Consider the following 19,452-nt stretch of genomic DNA (forward strand, 5'->3'; position numbering starts at 1 on the left):
ATTAAATATGCTCTGCCAGACCTCAAATTGACTGTTGTCACAACTATACTTAGAGCTGACAGTGCTGCAGACTGGGGGAATGCTTGCAGTGCTCCCAGAGCCAGGGAAGGTCGTGTTCCAGTTGCCTGAACAAGCCACAGCTGTGTTAGGTGCTTTCTGAGGATATGTGGCAACTGGTGTTATCAGTACTTAGGATCAAACTTAGGAAAAAACCTTGAAAATCATGGAGTCCAATGTTAACCCAGCACTGCCAACCCCCCCACTAAACCCTGTCCCCAAGTGCCACATCTGCATGGCTTTTAAATCCTGTCAGACATGGTGACTCCACCGCTGCCCTTGGCAGCCTGTTTGAATGTTTGACAACCCTTTCCTGCTGGATCTCATTGATACCTGTGTTTCCTTGTGCAGATTCACAGTCCTAAATCAGGTGATGATTTGGGAAATACACACAGGAACTGGTTTCTGGATTTGCCCAGTAGTACATCCCACATGTGTGCCATGTGTTAATTTGTTTACTTGGAGGTCAGGAGGAAAACACGTGACAGAAGAAGTTTAGAACCCAATTAAAACTTATTATCCAGAAGCAGCAATTAAACCTTGGTGGAACAAATGAGCCCAGGGTTCTGGCTGTACCTCAGCATCCTGAGTTGTTCAGTGCTCCAAGATCAACGTGGCTTCCTGCAAGGCAGCTGGGAATGTGAAAGTCTGGTAGGAGGTTGCACCATGATTTTCACCCCAGGCAGGAAGGTGATAACTTTAATAAACAACTGAGCTGCAGGTCACATCTTCCCACTTTTCCCCTCCCAGCCCAATTAAAACAACAGCCTTTATCTCCCATTTAGGTTTTCTCTCTCTTTCTCTCTGTCTTTATGTAGTCATGCTGCCAATTATGCAGAATAGTAATTGAACAGGACTGGCCCAAAGATTCCATGTTCCGTTTCTCTAGTTAAAAAGTTTTCAAATTGGCAGAAATATTTTTCCTAACGAGGTTCACGAGAGAACCCCCCAACCCTTTGTCTGAAATGGCACATGTTAAAAGATGAAAGGAGGGAAGGCAGTCCTCAGCAATCTCAAGATCTCCAGAGTTAAGCACAGGACTGGGAGCCAGAAGATCTTGAATTCCATCCCAGTGTCTGCCACGCACAGGATTAGTAATACTTTGCACTTACATTAGCACTTTGCCACTAAATAAAGTTTGGAAGTGACATTACAAATGGGGAAGGAGCGGCTCGGAGGAATGAAGTGACAAATCCAAATTGGCACAGCGAGCTGGTGTCAGAATCAGGATTACAGGAATTCTTGACAAGCCGTTTAACCTTCGTGAGGTTCCGTTTTTACACCTTTAAAATGAAGCCGATGATTCCCACAAAGAAAGCAAAATGTGAAAATGAGACCCGCTGGTATCATTAAGTAAATACATTGGTCAAAAATTACTACTCCTCTGCTACAAGTTGGAGCTTAGGCAGAGTATCCATACAAACTGGTGCTGCTCCAGGGAAGCACATCTCTTAGGGCTTCTTGGGAAGCAGTGGTGGTGAACCAGCTCCTGCAGTGAGACTGCTCAGAACTCCCAGGGAAAAGAGCCAATTTTCGGTCACCTGCATTGGCAACACTTTAATTAGCTGACTTTTCTAGGATAAGCAGGTTCTGGAGGATTAGGCATTGGGCTGGACATGAACTGAGCTTTGGTACATCTTCAACATTGATTTAAAAGCTTCAGGAGATTTATCCTGGTTGTTAGAACACAGGAATTACAGGGCTCTTTGGTGTTTGAGTTCTCAGCTTGCCAGCAAACCAGCCTGGAGTTTTGGCTACCAGGTAGATATCTGGCCAACTCCAGATGCTCTTTTTTAGTAATCAGTTCCTAGAATAGAAACATCAATCAAAGCCTGTGATTTGCATGATCTTTTATCCTTGCTTTTTTAAATAACAAGTTTACCTTCGTAAATTTGAATCCCATCTTTCCACCTCACAACTGAACATCTTTGGAGTGTTAAGTACAAGAAAGGTTATGCTCAAAATAATATTTTTTTTGTACCAAAAACGTGTTGTACAAAATGCTTCCTTTTATTTAGGCTGATGCTGTCTTTGCAAGTTTTAATCTATTTTTTCCCTTAAAAACCAAACATACTGTGATGTTGTTTAGGAAGTTAATAGTAAACAACAAGAAACAGGTAGCTGAAAATAAATATATGCTGTTTGTGTTTTTGTAAACATAAAGATGACCTGCAGTCCAAAAAAACCCATTCAGACATTCACTCCAACACAGGCAAACCAGTATTTATCCTTGTTCATCAAAACACTTTACAGTGTGCTTAAAGGCAAACATCCTCTTGGTACCTGATGAATTCAGAGGAAATATGTACATACAGAGTGCCTAAGTACCCTCAATTTGTAATCAATGAGATGTTTTTATGATGGGATCAATATTAGTTAGCAATTGGAAGTCAAGGGTAGAACCTTTTCTCTTTGGAGGAAGCTGTTCATCAAATTTTCCTGGTTTTTTTTTTCAGCTTCCTTGACACAAGTTACAGTTTGATACAGAATGATAAAAAAGAGAATTATTATTATTAGTATTATTCAGGGAAGTTGCATCTCAATGCACATATCATAAAATACAGTAAATCTTACTCTTGATTACAAATTCCAAGTGTTTTTGCTAGTGGAGGGTTCTGTACTGTTACAAAATGCATCAACGTGCAGCAGGACATTTGTTATCTTTTTCAGGATGGATTGCTAACTTAACAGGGGAAAAAAAAAGAAGATTGTGTTTGTCATGTTTAGGAGAGTTATGCTTTTGTTTTACTAGCTTGGATTACCTTGGGGGAATGTTTCTTTCCTCCTCCGTGTTTTCCCGAGGACTCTCAAATCCGTGTGTTGCTGTCCCTGCCCTGGCTGTGTCAGTGCTGCTCCTGCTCGGGGGTGAAATCCTCGTGTTCTGTGCATGGGGAAGGCTCCAACTCTTGCTGTGTCCCTCCTAGACTGGAGGCAGGATCAGCGCGGCCATCCCGAGCTCAAAGCAGACCCCTGCCCTCCCCGTTTCCGTGGCAGTGGCTCCGGGATGAGGCGGTGCTGTACAGATGAGCCCTTCGCCTCTGATCTGAGCCTTTGTTTAGTTGGAAGGAGATTTAGAAGAAATTAGATATGCTAATTAAGGGAACGGGGTGATGGCACCGAATTGTCACTTCGTGTAACATTGGCTTTGTGCAGATGATCAGCTCAAAGTAGAGTTAAAACGCTTCCAGGCTGGTGTTTTGTGTGGAAAGCTGTTAAAGTACTGTAGAGATTTAGCAGAATGGCTGAGAGATTCCACGGTACCCAAAACGCTGATGGTTTGCTTCATGCTTAATTAGGGTCCCCAGCACCAGCCTGAGAAACGTTTTTGTTGCTGTTGATGTGACTGGATAGACTTCATCCCAATCAGTGTTGCCAGCGTGGAATGATCCGTGTTGGCCTCCCAAACCCAAGGATCAGGAGTGACAAACATGCACTCCCCAAGTTCTGGTTGCCAAGAGGGCCCAAAGCTGGCCCAGAGCTTTGCTGTCCTCCCAAAGTGCCTCCAGTGAACTCTGAGTGCCTGTTCCAGCACAGGATGGGCCTGAAGGAAAATCAGTCCTGTTCCCCTTCTGCCATCCCAGTTTTTATCCGTTGAATCACATCACCTGGAATTTTTTGCTCACAGTTTTGATTTCTGGGCAGAGCTCTGTTATCAGCCTGAATTTTGGGAAGTAGAAGACGTGTTTGAAGTTGCCCACTGCAGTTTCCTGGAGGTTTCCCAAACCCAATTCCTCCATTTGTATCTGTACACAATATTTCAGCTCACGTGCAGCTCCAGTTATTTTAATTAGGACACACAGCAACGAACATCCCATAACTCTCTATTTTCTGTCCTTATAACTGTGCTCAGGTGCAACACCCAGTAGTTCAGGGAGACCAAGGAAAGTATTTTGGTAGGGTTTCTTGCAGAATATTGTGTAGTTTTGAGTTTTAGCTCAGGTTTTTTTTTTTAGGTTTTCCTTGACAACACCTGAGCCTTGTGCTGCTTTAGCTTTGCTTGCAGACAAAGTCCTGCTTTCTGCTTTTTCAAAATGCCTTTAAAAAGGTCTCTGTGAGCCTCAAACATCCCCACTCCAGCTGCCACAGGCAGTGGTTATGGGGCACTGCACTCAGCACACAGAGCAGAGGTGAACCCCACCACAACATCTGGTCTTACTTTCCCCCCCCTACACTTTATGAACTGAATATCTTTCGGGTAACTCTGTTTCTAATACCGTGGGTTAAGATTGATTTACACAGGCCACTGTAACTGTAGTATATCTTGAAATCTGAAACTACCCGAGGAGTGCTGGCACAGCAGAGTTTGTTTATCAGCACTGCATTTGGGGGGGAAAGAGAAATAAAAATCCTGGGTTGCATTTTAACATGGATTGCTGGAGCATAAGCAATAATTTAAAAACTTACTTTAAAAATAATTGCACCTCTTTTTATAGCCATAGTGAGAAACTCTAGAAAACAGTTTGCAGGTCTGGTAACAATCCACAAATGTATCCTGGTGAAAATTAGTCCAGTGCTGGGGAGGGAAACACTCGAATGCTTTAGTTCTGTCTGATCGTGTATCTTGTACCTTCTTTTTCAAATATGATCCAAATATATTGTAGGGAATGTTTGTCCTGAGGTGGTAGGGAATTGTTGTCCATGTAACTGGGATGCACAGCAGCTGCTCTGCATCCTTTCTCTGCCACAGCTGCCTTTGGATCAGGGTGATTTTGGGTCCCAAAAGTACAGATCACTTCAATCCTATGGATAGAACCAGTCCCCTCTGGGACCTCCTGTTGGGAATTAGTAAAATTCCTCTGCTAGGAAAAGCAGCCTTTTATGGAGATGGTACTGGGGCGACCCTGGATGTTCTGAGGGACGGCCCCCCGCTCCCGGTGCCCAGGCAGGGGGAGATGAGGTGTGCTCACTCCACCTGCACAGCCTGTTGGGGAGATTCCCGGGCTCACACATCTGGGAGATGCCAGAATAAATTTTTGCCGGCCTCCTGGAACACAGGGCAGCAGATTTGGTTAAAAACAGAAGCTTCAACTTGAGAAAAAAGCTATTTTAAAAGGCCAGACAACCCATTTGCTGGAAAAGCCCCCGAACAGGGGGTTCGGAAATTGCCATTACCCTGTACTTTGGAAATGATGATGTTCCTGCCAATTCCAAATCTTCCTCCTGGTGTACATTTTGAACATCATGGTATCCTCTTGTTTCCCATTTTTTACTGTTCAGACCCTCCACAGAATATTATTGTCGCTGCAGACCTTTTATCCAAGGACTGTTGATCACAGCACAAGAACTGTCATCCTATTTGCATTCTGTGGATGCATCATTATTCACAACATTTGATGTCCATAAAACACATTAAAACTATTTCCTTGAGCAAAAATAATCAGCTCTCTGCTGTACATATCATTTGTATACTCAAATTGTAAAATGTAAATTGATATATAAGAAAATGGCCCATTAACTTTTTCATTAATGACAATAATACATTTTGTGCATCAGCAGTAGGAGGACCCTACATTCATTCTGAGGAACCTGAAGGATAAATGGAGACTTCTTTGTATTTCATAAAAATGAAGGCTGTCAACAAGCACATTTCAGAGGCTGGGGGGGGAGCAGGGAGAGATTATTTTCTATGGCTTTATTTGTTTTTTAAACTGTTCTCATACTCGGAAGCATCCTTAAAGTTAAAATACTCTGATGAACCCGATCCTTCTGCCTTTGAGGCAAAATTTGCACTGAAAGCCAACTGGCATTTTGCCTGAACGAGGGTGAGGAGTTACCTGTGCTATATCTTAAATATTCTTTGTTAAAAGCAGTATATGTGCACTGAATATATAAACTGGGCACAGCTCCCATCCAGCTGGTAATTAGTTGCCTTGAAACATTCATTACATGTAGGTTTTTTTTTTACAATCCCACCCCAATTTTCTTTTTTGCAGTTTCATTTTGAAGTCAGGTGAATTCTATGGGTGCCGTAACGGGGGCTGTGTTTCCCCGTTATGGGATAACTTTGGAAAGAGTAGATCTATTCATGGAAAAAAAGAAATAAAATAAAGTGTAAATGACACATATTACTGGTTTTTGTGAAATATAATAGACAGCTGGATTAGTGTTTCTTTAGGATTTATTCTGACTTACCTGGAACTTGCTGTGTTTTTTATGTGTGTAATTTAATCATCTTGTGTCTTCTAAGATAATAGCGAGTGATATTACTGTAATTCATGTGAATTAAGACATCCTAATATGTATACAGCTGGCTGTCAGCTCACTGTATATTTGCCATTTGATTAAAGTATAGATTAATAATTTTTCTATAACTGATACATCATGCACTAACAGATAAAGAGCATCTGATATTAAGTAAGTGAGAAATAAAATCTGCTTTCAGTAAATTGCTTAGAAAAATTACACAGTACATTTAAATTACCATTTGCTTAGCAACATGCCCTTGTAGACATTCCAGTGGGGCTATAAAATGATCGATTTACTTTAATTTTCTACTGAATCCTGAAAAAATGGCTATCAGTAACCTATCCCTTCATCATGGCATGCTGATTCACTCTGTGTATTAAATTTACTGGCAAGGAGCAAGACGTTAACAAAAAGTAACAGATAATGTGAACATTTCATGCATAATCTGTAATATGAGATATGTATTAATAGGGAAATTATGATGCATTCAATTATTCTGAAATGCCTTCCAGAGATGTTTTGATTTGGCTGCGCTCTGATAGTAGCAGCACAGCAGGGAGCATCTCAAGTGATGAATAACCTAATCTCCTAATCTCAAAATGGGCACTGTTCACAGCCAGCCCAGGAGAGGCTGGTGGGAGACACACAACAAAAACAGCCCCAAAAATCCCCCTGCTTTTTCATCAAACTCATCTTTCCAATTCAGAATTTATTTTTTTTTGTTTCGGCACGGTGGTTCTACAAGTTTAGGTGCTGACCTGGAAAAGAAACCTTTGCTCCCCTCTGAAATAAACTTGGGAGACAAAAGGCTGTAAAAATAATTGTGTGTGCAGTTATTCTGTTAGCACTAAAGGTTGCTTTGTGACATTATACAAAGGAGCTCTTTCTGACTTTACCCAGTTTAATATATACCTGAAATGATCTTTACTAGGTATACAAATTTTTTTTTCCCCCAAAAAAGGAAACCCAGCAGAACAAGAAACTCCTTATTTTTGTCTCATGAGCCCGATGGAGCAGAGCTTGCTTGTGTGTAATTAAGCAGCCGTGTTTACTACTTCTCCTGGTGAACAATAGTCTGGTTTCCTGAGGGGGTCAAGCAGGATTTATTTGGTTGTGCAGGTAGTGGGAGCAGGGAGGGTGCCTGTCACTCCTCACCCGGGCTTGGCCACTTTTCCCCCACCATGTTTTACTCCCATTTCCTTACCTTTTGGCTTGGCATCCCTGCAACTAAACCAAAACAAAAAGCCCCACGAATTCAACCCACAAACAATCCTGGGCAGACAGGCTATGCAAATCTGCCGAATTTTTTTACACCTAATTACTTGATTGCAGCGGGCTCACTTTTTGATTAATGCAATTTGGCAAAAGGTAATATTACACCAGTGTATTGCAATTTTTAGTAATTATTCAATGTTAATATGACAGTGTTCTTGAAGAAAAATGAGAGGGAAACTGTATCTCTGTTTTGTCTTCAATTCACAGCCGTGCTCAGGAGGAGAGTCGTACAAACACTTACCTAAATAAACAGGGTTTATCTTTGGGAGAAATCTCACTAAAAATTCCTGATTGATCCCGTCCTGACTTCCTGGCCTTAATGCCATACTTTTAAAATTATTGGCATTACAAGAGTGCAGAAATGATTTCACGTTCTTTTTTTTTTTTTTTTTTCCTGCTGCAGTTTATTTGATTTACAAAGTGATTTGTCCTAACAAGTACCTTTGCAGTTTAATCAGAATGCCACATTGTGTGTGCTGTTTTCCAAGACCTGCTCCCTTCCTCGCCTAATGTCTTTGGCAGCCCCGCTCCTGAGCTGTCTAATAGAAAGCAGAAAAGTGTAAGGCTACTTAGATTTCCTTGGCTTAAGCAGTTTGATTTCTCTCTGTGCCATGTGAGCACCGTGTTAACCTGCAGCAGGACGTGGTGCTTTTAAGTCCAGCCTTGCAGGCGCTAATCAGGGTTTAGCAAACAAGGCAGGAGTGGGGCCCATTTTATGAAACTTTCCGATGAGGGATGTTGGGTTTATTTCAGTCTTTAGTACACGGGAATGTACAATTGCTCTGAAGATAAATAAAAGATTCAGCTGGATGCCACTGGAGAGCAGAGCAGCATGTCTTTGGCATTGCTTGAGTCTTATCTGATTTGGATTTGTATACCTCATGGGGAATGGCAAAATATTGGAACAGACGGCTTGATATTTCCGAAGAATATAGTGGGCTTTATTAGCACCAGTTCCACTCCCTGACTGACGGCTTTTTCAAATTTTTTATCTTATTAATCTGTGCTACTGTATGTAAATGTTATTCCTCTCTGCATAAGGGAGGCAACCAGCGATTTGTAATAAATGCTTATGAGTGCCTGAGGCTGCACTTAAACTTTAAAACATCTATTATTAAGTTGCAAAAAAACACTGTAATGGCCAATAGTGACCTCATAGGAATTTTAAACTGTGGTCTGCTCTTCTGCATTAAAAACAAAAAAATTGCCTGAAGTTAGAATTATGAGCAATGCTATTTTAACAGCTGCATTTTGATTATTAAAGTGTGTTTTACAACTGAATTACAATGCTTTTATGGACTCTAGGTATAAGATTTAAAAAGGTCATTAAGCATAGTCGGTTTTGTCACAGTAGGTGTCATTGTATACAATGGACACTATACAATCTATTTTATGTCGTAGTACTTAGGATTTGAAATAACACAGAGAAGCATTTTAGTTTGCTTAAGCATGTAGGTTACTGTAGAGCTTCTCAGGTATTTTGACAGTTTGCAGTCCAAAATGACTACTTTCATTATTATTTTATTAATTTGACAAGAAGCCCTACAGATTTTCTGTGTATGAATGTTCCATTTGTCTCAGAAATAATTAAAAATGCCAGCCTAGAGCAACAAGACAACAGAAACACTTCTGGCAAATCAATGCTGAGAAATGCACGGCTTGTACGGGAGCCAAGTGCTCAGTCCTGAACCATTTTTATATTTTGTCAGTCTGGTAGAACGGGGGCTCATTGGCAGCGTGGGCCAGGCAAACCCGGGCCCTATAAACTGATTTATCGGGTGTGTGGTGTGCTGGGTGCTGGCTGGAGTGTTTACAGCCCTCGGAGCACGGACACACACCCAGGCACTGCCTTTTCTCCAGCAGCCGGGAGGAAACCCCGCTGCAAACACAAACTTCAACTGTGCTGCCCTTCTCCTCCTCTGTTAGACTTGGAGAGACTTAAATCTTTAATTTGCCTTTCATTAATTTGTCATGGCGTGTTCCCCGCAAAGAACCGGCGCTCCAACGCCTCCCGACTCCGGGTTCCGGGTGTTAATGAGTGCAAAGGGAGACAGGGATAAGTACAGAAACCTCCAAATATTTGACAAAATGTCACAAAGGATTGTATTTGCATGTAGTAGCACGGGTAGGACAGAATGATTAGTGTGTAGTGCCGTGCTGGCAGTACCTACTCCAGCTTATCCTGATAACATGTCGGCTGCACAGCTTTGAATATTGTATATGTTCTTTGAACATATCTGTGACTAGTGGAGCTGTCATCCCCCTGAAAAATGTGCCTGCACGAATGACAATGCTGCTTTAATTTTATTTCCTTTTTTTTAAAGAGGACGACTTCTAAATAATTATTATCATGCTAATAACATTTGTATTCTTTTGTGTATAATTAAGATCTGCCTGTCTAAGCATGAAATAGGGTTGAAATCTTGAATAAGTATGCTATCCTTAACCTATTTAGTAAATCAATTTTAATTTGGTATTCTTTAGGTTAAATCATGACAATAGAGTTGCTGTATACAGAAAAATCCACAATTTAGGGCTGTAAACCTTCTCTGAAATGTTTAATAATAAGCAAAGCTGCTGTGAAATGGAAAAATCTACCCCTCTAAATGCAAGTGCTGAATTTAAAAAAATGATTCAGCGATTACTAAAGTCATGTGTTTGGGGTTTTTTTAATTACCATTAACTCTGTATTACTTAACATGAAATTGTACATGTGATTTTATCTATAAGCCCCTGTAGGTTTGTAAGGCTTTTTTGACAGACTTTTCTTTGAGCCCTTCCCATTTTTTCGAAACATAAGGAACACAATTACCAGTCCAATTGAATTCCTACTCTACAGTTATATTATCATATTTGTATTTCTTATTTAAATACAGAGCAAACCAGTTGGAAGATCTTTGTGGGGAGAGAAAAATGTCTGTTTAAACATGGACATATGTTACTGGGGAACAATCAGTTGCCTCAAAACTTCATCCACACCTCTCCAGATGAGGGCTTGGAGCTGCACAGTGCGATGGATGCAGGTGATGGAAGTCTGGTGATCCCTCTCTGTAGCAATTCCAGCAGTAGGTGAGCTGCTCCTGTGCAAATCCAGCAATATCTGTTAGGAAAAATAAAAGCAAACCATCCAAAGCAGTGCCTGGGTGCAGAGCAGGGCTGTCGGCACCGGAGCCGAGGCACCACAGAGCTTCCCATCCTTACTTCTGCTCCTTCCCATCCTTACCTCTGCTCCTTCCCATCCTTACCTCTGCTCCTCAGTCCTGCCAGGAAGAGGAGTCAGGAACACCTAATGAGGGACCACAGCCCGGTGGGAAAGGGCAAAGTGGGAGAGGCAGGACAGAAAAATATCCTTAGCTAGATATGGAACTGCTTGATGTCTTTGTTATTCTAAGTTTGCATCCCAGGGCTGTGCAGATTCCCGAAATCCTGCTTCCCAACGTTAGTATGGGATCGGTATTGGTTGTGCTGCGTGTGGGATCTTCTCTGGCTGTAAAGAGGTAACAGAGATTTCCCATTCCAGGTCTGCAGGGGGTATTTCCAGGCCTGATGAGTTCAGATCAACGCTCCTGGTCCTCCAGCAGAGTTTGGAATGCAGTGACAGCACACAGCCCACGTGTTCCCTGCCCAGCCTCGCAGATTCCCAGTTCCATGTACAGAACTGAGGTACCTGAGCACTGGATTAGGCTCCAGAGCTTTTTCCAGGTACCAGTGTTTTATTTGATATCATTTATGTTTTTCCTTCATCAGTTGGCTTTTGTTCCTGTGGCATCTCAGCTGCATGAAAACAACCAGCTCTCACTAAAGGCTCCTTGTCTGATCCTTATCCCTTTGAAATTTGGGATGGCTGCAGTGATTTACAGTAGTTGAGTATTGGATTCATGATGCCTTGAGAAAATATGAGAAGAGCCCAGATTGTAAGTGTGGTTTTATTATGGGGAATATTCAGTGGGGACAGTCTGTCATTGCTGCCACCACCAGTCATTCCGTGGCGCTAAAAGATACTTTACAATATTTGGGAGTCTTGGATAGATGGCCAGTTAAGCAGAAACAGTGGAAGTGAGGAATGTAATTTGAACACCTCACTTCTTTATGTTCCTTTATGAACCTTAGACACAGCTATTATCTCATAATGGCACATTCTCTTTTAAAAGGCCCCTAACAAATGCACAAAATGGGCATTTTCTAACCTGCATAGTTTGCCTACTATTTGCCCTGGTGTTTTTGTCAAAGGACATCTTACAAAAAGGAGGTGTTAATGTGGGCATGGAATGGCTTTGTGGTTATGTCCAACGGTCTGTGTGCTTTATTTGATCCCAGGCAGTGGTGCTACAAGCTGAAGGAATTGCAGGTGGAGCAGCACACGCTTGTAACTCACTGCAAAACAGATACACAACGTGCTTAAAACATGGGTTCGGTTTCTGAGCACAATAAAATGTAAATTTTGGGCAAAATTTTCTTGAAGGGGAATCTGTGAATACTTCATGTGCCAAAGAGAATATGGAAAACACAATTTGTGTTTCCACTGGGAAGGAATTATCAGAGGACATGGCTGTGAATGAGGGGGAGAGGGAGAAAGACCCCTTTTAAGGAAAACAGCATCTGGGAGGAAACGTTCCAATGTATAATTCAACAGCCCTTTCCTCCAGGAGACTTTCAAAGGTTGGGTCACTTCAGCAAGGATGAATTCAGCCCATGGTTCTGGCAGGCCCAAGAGATTTTATATTTTCTTCTGTCTATGTTTTATGAAGAGAATGATTGTTCCTAAAGTTCGGCAGCCCTGTTAGTAAAACAATCTGAGCCATTCTTAGTTGTGACCAGAGAGAAAACCACAAGGAGTTTATCCCAGTAAGAGAAAAACTTTGTGGGTCCCCATGCAATTTGCTTTATTTGTCTGTTCATGTAATACCAGCAAACTTTCAGGATAGTGCCCAGCCTTCAACACTAGTGGTGCCAGTCCCTGCCTTTGCCCTCTGTAACAAAAACTGCTGTTTATTTATTCAATATTTAAAAGCAGGCTCTTGTGTTTTCTGAATATCTTTATACAATACAATACAACAAGTGACTGCATCAGCAAGCACTAGCAAATTCAAAGTAGTCCTAGCAATAATAACCCAGACTCCTTGGCCTTCAGCTGCCCACTTCTTGAATTGCCTAATTAAAATAGATAGTCTTGGCCAGACCCTCTGAAGGTTAATAAAGTGGGTCTTGGAATCAGAAAGGATAAAATTCCAAAATTGAGGATTGTCTGTGTAAAATACGAAGCTCAAGCAATTCTTGTTGTTTATATGAAAGGGATTCCAAGTGTAGCAGTTTTGCTGATCTTTGTTGATATGACAATAAGAAGAGAAGAGATTTCCGAAGCAGCCTGGTCTTAAGCCACTTAGGATGTAATCATGTCCCCTGATTTGCAGGGAGGAATAGCTGGTTGGATCATCTCAGAAGCGTTAGTGAGGAATTCTGATGTGTTAAAAATGATAATGAAAAAGTTTTAAATTTTGAGCCTTTTCTCTTTTTATAGGACAATAGTTTAAATCATTCCCTGTGTTTGCCTTTGGGAAAGAAAAACCACCCACAACAATCTGGATTCATTTAACTTACTTCAAACAAAAAATAAAAACACTTTTTAGGTATATTAACTTTGAGTTTGGGTGACCTGATGTTATGCTCAGGTGCAGCTGTTTGGCCCCAGGAGCAGGGCAAACACCAGAGAGCAGCTGCTGGTGTGTGATGGAACAAACATCCCACACAGAGTTCAGTGTCACCACCTCCAACTGCCCCGGTGTCACTAAAGCCAGTGGAGCTCCACTGATTTATACCCAAGGCACTGCACCTCTTGGGCAGAGATCCTGACTGCTTGTCCAGACTGCAGTTATTTATTAGTTATTTTTTTCTGGTGACTTGCATCCACTTTGCAGTCACTGTCCCCTAAAGCTGATCTGCCACGGACGGAAATCCGGTGCCAATCTCCCGGTTTGAGGTTTGGTAAATGTAGCACTGGGAGTCTGATTTTTAAACCCTTCAGAAATATTTAAGGAAAAGCAACTTTAAACTTAGAAAGAAGCACGATGTTGTGCAGCTTGGAAGGAATCCATACAATCTATAAGATAATTCTTCTGTACTAGTGAGGTAGATTCAGGTTGGTGCTTGGTGAGTTTTCCCATTGTCTGTCTTGAGGAGTTATTTGTTCTTTGGGGATCTTAGCTTCCATAGAGAGAAGGAAATTTCCTATTCAACTCTTATGTATTTCTGTGCATGATAAAGGTGTTTTAACTAAAGAAGCTGATACTGACCTTCCAGCTTTGGCTCTGGCCTTGCTTTTCCTGGTGATCTGTCAGCACATCCAAATTCCCTTCTTATCAGACTGGTTGGCATTGGTTACCTCATTGGGAAACCCTTCTTTGAAGGTTTCCACCACAAGTCCTGGATATAATTTGAACCTGTATTTACATTTTTTTTTCCTATAAAACAAAAACAGAATAGGGGAAGAGCATCTTTTTGTTGCTGAACTTGTCATTGCTCGAGATTACTGAAGAGAAGAATGATCCAATGAGGTTTGTCTTTGTGGAGAGCTCCCAACAGTGTCAGTACCTCAGTGTGATCTCTGGTGATGGTGGAGCCTGCTTGATTTTAAGCATCAAATTCAGATACCTAAATTAGGGATGTGAACCTATTCATCAGTAAATGTTCAGTGAACAGAGAGAGAGGCTCCTCCAGAGGGCAGTTCAGAGTTACCTGCATTAAACACCCACTGGAAGTCAGATATCTAAAATCAGAAATCACTGTCCCAGTGATGGACGAGAACCAGAACTGTGTTCTGGGGTGGGCACCCAAATGGAAAGAGAAAATGGAAGGGCTGATTTTATCCTTGAATATGATTCTGAATTTTTTAGCTCTGTATTTAACTGAAGGGAGCAGGTCTTGGGTTTGGGGAGTCACCGTAATAACTTTCACCCCCGTGCCCTCAGACCTTTCATTTATAGGAGTCTTGGCTGCTGGAACCTTCAGACCCTTGGCTACCTCTGTGCTAAGTGGGAATGGCCTCTGCCCTGGGCTGAGTCCTGAGCTGCACCCAGGAATGGTTTGGGGGAGCAGCAGTTGACCCTGGTCCAAGCTGGGCTGGAGGCAGTGCTGGTAACTTAAGTGTAGGCAGCCTTGTTTCTGTGCCCAGGAATCCTCCCAGGCACTCCTGAATTTATCACCACAGCTGGAGTCGGAGTGTCCCAGGATTCCTGGGTACATAACAGAGCGGTCAGCGTCGCTTCCCAGCACAGCCCTCGGCACAGGCAGGATTTTAGACATCAGGAGGGCTCTGCTGCCATCTTCATAATCCTCCTGTGACCGTTTCCCCCCTTTGCTATTATAGTGCTGATCCACTTAGCAATCGGGTGAGTTGCCCAGCATGTGCCTTCTCCAGCCTGACTGCGGAATGAGCACAATGGAGCAGCTGATCCGCAGTCCCCTCAGCCTGTCACTTCCTAGAAACCACTGGCAGGGAAACATGCACTGGAGACATTTCCTCGTTGCTGGTGAGCATGGTCTCATCTGGTGCTGCTCTCCAGCTGGATCTTCAACGTGTCAAACTAGTCAAATACAGTTCTTTAAATGAGAGAAAAATGTTTCATGCCCAGAAATGAATGCAAACAGTAAATCCATTTCCCTGTGCTCCGCTCTCCCCAATTCCTAACTGCTGAATGTATTCATGAAGCTCTGAGCACATCTTTGTCTACTGAGTGACTGTGTGCTGCTGTTGAAACATAGCTGTGGTAAAATATTTTAACCTGCATGTAGAGGTGCAAAGTACAGTACCTGAAATGGCTTTGGAATACAGGGAAGGTTGGGAAATAGCTGCCAAGTGACAACTCTCTCAGAGAAATCAGTTGGTTTTACAAAGTGCTGTGGAGTATCAGGCTGAAGTATGTATCCTCTTCCCTCCATCCAAGGGAATGTATTGGCTTGTGCTTCTGAGGAAGTAAAAAATCCCTTTCTTCCCTCCTTTTGGGATTCACGTTTGGACAAGGAATTTGTAAGAATGGGTGCTGCAAGTGGGCCATTAAAATTTAAACTTTCCCTGTTACCGTGATACTGCTCTACTGCTGGTGCTCATCCCATGTACTTCTCCCGACGAGCCAAAGGGGGTGCTGGAAAAGCTTCCACTTTATTCGGTGTGATGGATCTGTCAGTGTGTGCATCTGATCAAGTGCAGCTTGTCTCGTAGGTAGAATGAATCTCAGAGTAGTAAGGTGAGGTCAGAGCCACAAGCCAACCTCCAGATTAGCCATTAAAAGGAAAGACTCATGCTACATGGGAAAAAAAAAGGTAGGAAATAAAATTGGAGGCTTCACTGAAATCTGATTTGTAAGAGATTAATAAAAACACGAAGGAGAAACAAAAGGAAAAAGCAGAAGAGAAGCAGGTAGTGCTTGACATACTCTTACTTAACATCTTCAGCAGCAGCTCAGCCTTTGCAAACCTCTGGCTGGAGGTGAGCCCTGTTCTGCCTCACCCTACAAATGGCACTGCTGAGTCTTTACTTATTTTTGGGAGAAGTGTCCATTTTTAAGCAGCCTGTGATTGTAGCAGCACAACGTGGCTGTGCTTGCGATTACCAAGCTGGACAATGAGAGAACCTGGAGGTTTTCACACCAGCTGTTACCACCACAGCAAGACTGACAGATCCTGTTCCCCATTCAGATTAGTTTGGGGTAGTGACTAATTGTCTTCCTTCCAGAATTAAAGCTCATTGAACTAGGGTAAAAACATTTGGGAGAAAATACAGAAGTTTAAGCGGTAAATACAGAGACCACGAATTTTGTGTGGCACATCTGTAGCCGTGTTCCATGTGGGAACCTTGTTAAGTCCTAATTTCTGTGTATTTCTGTGGTGAGCCTGTTTTGCAGCTTATCTCTCAAGACAGCTGATCTCCCCTTTTCTCCTCTGACAGCTTTTAACTATATGATATTCTTTAGATCTGTAATATCTCACCCTGTGTCTTCACTGGAGACTGAATATAGGATCCTTGAAGTCAAGAGCTTCTCTGCTGTGTTTCAAGTGTGTCCTGGGACATTGTGTATGACTTTCCAGCACATGCCACTATCCTCATAATAATGGGAGGATAATGGGAGTTATACTGTGTGTCTGAATAACTAGGTTAGATATCTGTTTTCTTTGATTGTTGCCTGGCATCTCTCTGTCTGTCACATCTACATTTTCCCTTTGTTGTTGGAGGCGATTTCTCCTTCGATAGGCTTGACTTGTACATCAACATTTCTTAGCAGAGAACTGCAGTTTTCAGCACACTTCTTCTCTCATTGTCTGCACCTGTTTGTTTCCAGTGTAAAATTTCAGACAACCTCCTACTCTTTCTGTCATCCTGCTTTCAAATCAGAATGCCATGAATGATCTGAAGGGCACGGGGAAAAAAAGCCTTTTGTCACTTAATAATTTCTTTTTAAGTCCCTTTCCTTCTTTTTAACTTTGATATTTGTGTAAAGATATTTTGAGGTCTTATATCCTATTTTTGTTCTTTGAATCTGATATTATCTTTTGCCTTTGATAATCACTGTCATTCTGATTTTCTTTAATTGTCTCCAGACAAAGTATCTGGAGAAAGGGAAATGTTTTGGTAGGGAACCTTGTGTTTGCAGCAGAACATTTAGGCAAGGAAGTTATGGGAGCGAGAAGCTGTAAGGAGGAACATTAATAATGTCTTAATTGTTTTCTACTTAAACTATTTACTGGATTTTCAAAATTTCAAAATGTATTTGAGAGGAGCACTCTTGCTAAGAGGACTGGAAACCTAAATAAGTGAGACAAGCAGAAGGCAGGCATCATCCAAGCAAAATAGAAAGACTGTATGTCATGCTGACTGCTTTTAAAAGAATCCCCGAACTGTTTCCCTTCCCTATGGCCAAGAGAGCATATTGCAAACAATATGCTGTGGGATTATTTCCCATATTTGCTTATGTGCAATCATATGAAGAGGAGAGAAGGGGAAGTTCAGTTCTTTTTCCGTTGCCTCGCTGTCTGCTCCGTCCCTCCCACTGCCCCACTCGTGCCTGTGAAGGAGAAGCTGCAGCGTGTGCAGGCCAGTGCTCCATCCCATTGCTCCATCCCAGTGCTCCATCCCAGTGCTCCATCCCAGTGCTCCATCCCGGTGCTCCATCCCAGTGCTCCACCCCAGTGCTCCATCCCGGTGCTCCATCCCAGTGCTCCATCCCATTGCTCCATCCCAGTGCTCCATCCCATTGCTCCATCCCAGTGCTCCATCCCGGTGCTCCATCCCGGTGCTCCATCCCGGTGCTCCATCCCAGTGCTCCATCCCAGTGCTCCATCCCAGTGCTCCACCCCAGTGCTCCATCCCAGTGCTCCATCCCATTGCTCCATCCCGGTGCTCCATCCCATTGCTCCATCCCAGTGCTCCATCCCAGTGCTCCATCCCAGTGCTCCACCCCAGTGCTCCATCCCGGTGCTCCATCCCGGTGCTCCATCCTGGTGCTCCATCCCAGTGCTCCATCCCAGTGCTCCATCCAAGCCTAGCAGTTAGAGATGTGGTAAAACAGCTTCCCAAAGCCCGGTCTAACGTTTAAACTGCAGGAGAGGTGTGAGTGCTGCAGCACAGCCCGTGGGATGGTGGTTCTGCCCAGCAGGAACGTGTCCAGGGGGAATTCAGCTTTCCTAACCCAGACCCTCGGTGCACTGAGTCAGGGAACTGCAGGGAAAATCTCTGGGCTGTCTTAAGAAGAAAGCACCATTCCAGGCTGCAGTTTTGCTGGCCAGTGTATTGAAATGCACTAAAAGGCACTGATATCTCTGAGGAGTCTCCAAGGTGTATTTGATCTATTACTTTGCATGTGCTATGAAATAATAAATAACCCAACAGATACTATGCTGCATGACAAATTTGAAGGTATTTTCACTTAATCTCTGCCTTGATGAGACACTAATCTGTCTTTTAAAACATTTTCAAAGGTGTCCTCACAGACCTATCAGAATTAATGGTGTATTCCATTGCACTCTGGATTGTTGAAAACACAATAGTGCATTATCACCTCGTGCTATAGATACTATCACCTCGTGCTGTAGATACTTAGCAGGTAAATACAGTGGGCAGCAAACAGTGGGATAAATATATCTCTTGGCACAGAGAAATCGTCCCTCAGAAGTCAGTGGAATGAGACAAGTGTACTTGACTCCATTGAGCAATAGCACATCTCTTGGAAAAGCAAAGTATTGCTATCCTCTGCTGTGACTAGCTGTAAATAACACTCAATAAGGTAATGTCTATATGGTGTTTGGAAAATGTAAAATTACTGCTTGTTCATGTGACACTCCTCAAGGTGGTATTTATTGCCTCAGTCACCCTTAAGAAGCAGGGAGGAACTAAACCCTGCTATAATCAGGTTTTGAAGGTACAAAATACAAAGGTGTGGTGTAAAAGGCTGCTTAAATTTCATTTCTAATTCTTCTGTACAGTCCTACCCCCTTGTGAACCCTCTGCACAGGAGAAACAAGTGCTGAGTGCCTCTGAAAATTAGGATTTGAATGCTGTTCTCAGCACATGTTTTGGTAGAGTTTCAGTGAAAATTGTTCACAATAACAAGTTATTTCAGAGGGGTCGGGTGCGTCCCTGCCCCTGGATTAATCCTGCATCAAACCCCATTTGATCAAATCCCCATTTGATTCTCAGCATTTAGACCTTTGGTTTGGGTTGATAATATAAATTGGGAGGTATCAAACACAAATAAAATATTCATGTTGCTTCAGCTTTTATCAAATTCCCGTTGTTCTCCTGACGTGGATCTTTTCCAAACATTCTCTTCTGGTCAGGCTCTTGAAGCAAATTTCCAAGTTTCCAGTCTTACCAGCATCTTCAGGGGGGGAGTTTCAGCTGACAGTCTGCTTACATAAGCAAAAGCCAAAATTTTGCAAATCATC

At 42.5% G+C, this 19,452-nt stretch overlaps 1 long non-coding RNA gene across 14 annotated transcripts in view; it reads left to right on the forward strand.

Moving 5' to 3' along the window:
* LOC135412330 (uncharacterized) overlaps positions 1-19,452 on the forward strand; it is a 475,906-nt gene that overhangs the window by 183,449 nt on the left and 273,005 nt on the right. The window contains exon 1 of one of the 14 annotated variants that reach the window (XR_010429580.1): positions 10,910-11,220. The exons of the other annotated variants lie outside the window; for them this stretch is intronic. This is a non-coding gene — a long non-coding RNA (uncharacterized LOC135412330). Of the gene's footprint in view, positions 1-10,909; positions 11,221-19,452 lie in introns of those variants that run through there. 14 annotated transcript variants of the gene reach the window in all.

Source organism: Pseudopipra pipra, chromosome 3 (assembly GCF_036250125.1).
Source record: "Pseudopipra pipra isolate bDixPip1 chromosome 3, bDixPip1.hap1, whole genome shotgun sequence".
In the NCBI taxonomy this organism is placed as follows: domain Eukaryota; kingdom Metazoa; phylum Chordata; class Aves; order Passeriformes; family Pipridae; genus Pseudopipra; species Pseudopipra pipra.